Here is a 4,928-nt window from a genome sequence, read left to right as displayed (position 1 = left end):
TGGGAAGAAGAGAATGGAGCCAGGGGAAGCATATGGGTTAAAAACAGCTCAAGAAAATCAATGAGGAAATCGAGGCACAGAGCCTGAAGGCTAGCAGTGTCATGAAGATTGTATAGACAGCACTAGAAAATGTATTCTCTAATTTGCAACCTTTTTTCTAAGTACCCATTGTGTTCTAGTCATAGTGTAAGACTCGGTCTAGGAGAGACATCCACCTTCACCTAAATGCTTTATAATCTCCAAGGGAAAGAAGAACATTTGAATAAAAAAGGGATGTGCAGCTATGCAGTGTCATGGCAGATGGCGGATGATAGAAGATGATGGCTCAGGGGGTCCCTGGGAAGAAGTAAGCATTAAAAGAGCAGAAAAGGCTTCCTAGAGAACACAAAGGGAAATCTAATGGAATGTAGCCTTCAGGAAATCAGCCAAGAGGTTTGCATGCATCTAAAGACTCAACATATCATGATAAATCAATCTTGGGTTAAGTGAGTAAGGCAAAGGAGATTCTGAGCACTCCTGAGTCATGCTCTTCTATATTCCCTGAGAAGTACAGTGGGAGGGAATTCAGAAGGCAGCCAGGGAAATTTTTTTATGGGTAGTTAAAGTTCAGAAACTGAGATTGGCCGAAAGAGAAGTTTCCATATAAGAGACCACTTGGAGGTTATTTAAACACAGTGATTCTCAGCTCTAATTACGTATAAGAACCACCTGGGGAGCTTTATGAGCCTATTTTCATAACAATTCTTCTCCTAGAGATTCAGGGGAAGGGCTTAGGCATATTATAAGGGTTCTTTCAGTGATTCCAAGGTGCAATCATATAGAATAACAGATTTAGAGTAGTTTGTCAGGAATATAAAAGGGGAGAAAGATTCCCCTCACATACAGACTGGGTCAGTGGTTTTCAGATTCAAGCATGCATTGTTGTTACCTACACATTAAAAGAGGTTGCTGGATCCAGCTCTCAGAGTTTCTGATTCATTAGGTCTGGTGTGAGGTCCAGGTGTTTGAGTTTCTCACTCATTTTTTTCGGGTGATACTAATGTTGCTGGTCCATATTTTCAGAACTACTACTAGACTAGGTCCTGTGAAGGAGGAAGAAGCGTTTGCAAGTTGAGGTAATATAGGCATGGTGAGTTCACTAGCTAGGCCCTGGACTGGCTGGTGTTACAGCTCAAGGAACAGCAGTTGTGATCAGTGCAATGTATGATCTAGAATCTTGCTATATAAACAGTGGCCACTAGACCAGCAGCACAGGCATCACCTGGGTGCTTGTTAGAAAACTAGATCTCAGGCCCCAGATATCCTCTCCCTATGACACCGGGCCTCCAGAGTAGCCAACTGCCTGTAGGAAGAGCCATATGAATCTTGCCCAGACCATCTGGGCTGTCTGGGACCCATTTCCTGAGGCTGGTTGGCAGGTCTCGGCATAGTCCTCACAGGCCCACAGGTTAGCAGGTGTGGGTCTACGTGAAGGGCCAGATAGGAGCCAGGGGTTCTGGATTCCACTTCTGAGCAGGCCAGGTGTTGGTCTGATAGTTCTGGCTTTCCTCACCTGATTAAGATGGTACAGACTTGAGTATAGTTTTCTATCAGGTTCCTCAGAGTCTTCTGAAGAGCCCAGGAAATCCTTCGTGTCCTCCATCATGATGTCCCCTATTGTGTCTAGCATGGCCTTAAGTGACACTGAGTGTCAGCTCCCTCGTTACAGACAGGATCAGGGCTTCCATCACGACACTGTGGGGGCCAGGATGAGGCTTGGAGTCTCATTAAGCCTGGCTCATCTTGGGCAACTCTGGGAGCCTGTAGCTCCCATGTCATGCATCACTGGGCTTATGGATGGAGAAGTGTTCAAACTATGATGGGGAAATTAAGCAAAATTAAGTAAAAACTCTTGCCTTGACAATGCTGCTGATGTCTTCCTTCTGAATACGAAGTAATATGCCTACGGTCAAAGGCCAGGCACTTTGCCCAGTTGGTGAGGCTGGACAGAAAGGTCTCTGAACATTCCTCACAGGACATGCTGACACAGGTGGCCAGTTCCCCCTTATGCACAGAACAGCCATATGGGCTGTCAGCTTGAACTTGGTCTTGTTGCTCACCTTGGGCAGTGTGAACACTTGGAACTACTACTAAGATGCAGTGAGCTCCATGTGGCTTCCCAGCTTGTTGGGTGCTTACCCCAGATCCCACAAGACCTCATATGGCTCAACAGCAGGTGGTTGAGCTCATGCAGTTCTGAGAGGGCACCCCCAGACAGGCACATGGTATGTCAGCTTCCCCTGCTTGCCCAGCACCACCTAGTCCTCTGACTACTCTGGCCACTTCTTGCTTCCCTCACCTGCTGAACACAGATGAACAATGGAGCTCAAGTTTGTACCCCATGATAGGACCATGGTGGATTTCTAGAAGGAACATGTCAGTGAAATAGAGGCACCACACGATGTCTGACAAGGAGTTGTCTCCAAGAAGGGTTGATGCCATGCTGCACCAGCATTATCTCTATTCCCTGGAGGCAAGACTGCTCCATCAAATGCATGTTGGCCTCCTGCAACTTGCTGTTGGCATTAGCAACCTGCTTCTTGCCCAAGATTTGGCTTTTTTGAATGTATAAGAAAGACTGGTGCAGAGATTTCCTTAGTGCCTTTATCCAGGAGAGCAGCCCCTCTGTAGCCAGGAAGTCATTGGTCAGCACAGGGATCCAAAGCTGGTAGTCAAAGGGGCCAAAGCTGTGACTGGTGCCAAAGGCCGTGGGGCTCTGCTCAGCGTGGAGTGTGCTGGCAGTGACAGCCACAGGTATTAGGCACTGAACCACTCCTTGTGCAAAGGCTCAGTGGGTCAGGGCCCTTACAGATGTTGCCCTTGTGGTCCTGAAGAATGCCCATACTGGCCATGCTGACGCCTGCTCTGAGGCACATTACTTACCTCTGGCACCAGCACCTCTTCTGCAGTGCTGGCCACCATCAACAAACTGTGCTGTGGACTTGCAGAGAACCATCCTCTGTACACCAAGGTGGGGACCTTCTCTGTGGAGGTAGAAGCAGCCTGCCTTGCATAAGGGCAGCCAGTCTTCCTTGATAGCTTGGGCCAGGATGTCAGCCTGCTGGCAGCTAGTACAGCAGTGCAGCACCATCCTGGAGGCATTGCAGAGCTGCCCATTGCCGTCCTCACGGTCAGTCAGCAGAAGTCCTCACTGTGATGGCTCCTGGGCCAAGTTCTGGCCTGGTGATGAACTTGCTTAAGGAGCTGAATGCTGGCTGGACTATTTGCTGCTTGCCAGGGCTCACAGAATGGGGTCACATCCTGGCGGGGTCATTGGTAATGTGGGCTAAGCAGGTAATAGCAGATGGGTACTCTGTTTTAATGCTTAACATATACAGGAGAATAATTTTTCTAGTCCATAACCATACCACTTCTCAACACATGATGAAGCAATCACACCCAAATATGCTGGGCACTCAGTGAGCACTAGGCATATTCTTTATTTGAAACAAAAGCTAGGTATGAAGAAAGTTGTCTTGACTAGAGTTGCCAAGACTCAGGAAATAGAAAGGTAATGGAGCTACACTTAAGGAACATCAGTATATTCAGCTGGGAAGGGAAGGTACAGCAGAAGCAGGGAAGATGACACAGGGAATGACAAAACCATATGGGTCTCACTTGCTTAATTAGATGATGTGCTTTGCCAGGATGAATATGCAAAACCAATCCTCTGATATTCCACTGGATTTCTCCATATCTCTTCCATGATAGTATCTTCTCCCTATTTCCTCTGGGTTGGGGTTGAATTGACCCCTTACTCACAACCTTATGTTTCAGATGTTTTCAATGTAAATCTATCAGAGCATCTACTGACATATTAAAATTTACCTCACTTGTTTAAGCAGATTTTTTTTCACCAAATAGGTCATAAGCCCTTTAGTACAGGGAAAGATCTTGTTTGTGCCATTAGCACATTGAACTTAAAAGATGTCTATAAGCATTTGTTGAATGGTTAGACACTTAACACAGAAAAAAAGAGAGAATCACTGCTTTGGGGAAAATATACTGCGGGTTAAAAAAATCATGAAAATCCATACATAAAAATTATACATATATGTATACACAGAGATAAAATAAATATGGCAAAATATTAAGGGTTGTTGAATCTAGGTGAAAGGAATGAGGTTGTTTATTGTGTTTTTCTTTTACCTAATCTCTAGCCTAAAATATTTAAAATTTAAAAATTAAAAAAATACATTTGAAATAGTCCTTGTAATTGAGAGCTACCTTTTAAAATATGTTAAAATAGGAAACTTGAATTTCTATTATTTTCATAAAATTTGCAAAATATAATATCTTTTTCTTAGGTGTACTTTAATTTCTGATAAAATTTAGGATTGATTTTATATTGGTCAAGTCTCTTTGAAGCCTAAATAAATTACTTGCACATTACTGATTACACGCTTTTATTATAAAAAAAAAAAGTGTTGGTTTGGTAGAATTATTCAAATTGCATGTTTATGCATATTTACTTATCTAAATTAGAATTTCCTCATTAATATCACTTGGAAAAAAGCCATACATAATTTTGAAAATTCATTTTGTTTTCCTTAAATTTTCATTTGGTTACTTATAACACTTAGGTGTAAAATGGCAATTTAGATGATAATTGATGGCATTAATTTATCTTTCTGTCACATGAAGCTTATTCATCACTAGACTGCTAATAGTTATATAGAATTTTTCTTTTTAAACCTACAAAATGGTTTCTAAAATCAAGGTATTTTTGTTTATGTTTGTATTCTTTGCAAAAAGCTAGAGTATTTGTATCTGTCTTTGGAATCTTAACTAGGGAACTTCCTAAGAATATTACAGTAGAGAAATTTTTTGCTCTTATTCTATCTCTATGCAATAGAAAATGTGATTTGTCTTCTACTACCCCCAAATAT

At 42.8% G+C, this 4,928-nt stretch overlaps 1 pseudogene; it reads right to left on the bottom strand.

The window, feature by feature from the left end:
• Positions 1–2,334: 2,334 nt before the first annotated feature.
• Positions 2,335–3,371, bottom strand: LOC128627217 (lethal(2) giant larvae protein homolog 1-like; annotated as a pseudogene).
• Positions 3,372–4,928: the final 1,557 nt, after the last annotated feature.

This window comes from Artibeus jamaicensis, unplaced genomic scaffold, assembly GCF_021234435.1.
Source record: "Artibeus jamaicensis isolate MK-2021 breed Jamaican fruit bat unplaced genomic scaffold, CSHL_Jam_final contig_335, whole genome shotgun sequence".
Classification (NCBI taxonomy): domain Eukaryota; kingdom Metazoa; phylum Chordata; class Mammalia; order Chiroptera; family Phyllostomidae; genus Artibeus; species Artibeus jamaicensis.
The sequence above is the reverse complement of the archived record's forward strand: the minus strand, read 5'-3'. Positions and strand labels throughout refer to the sequence as shown.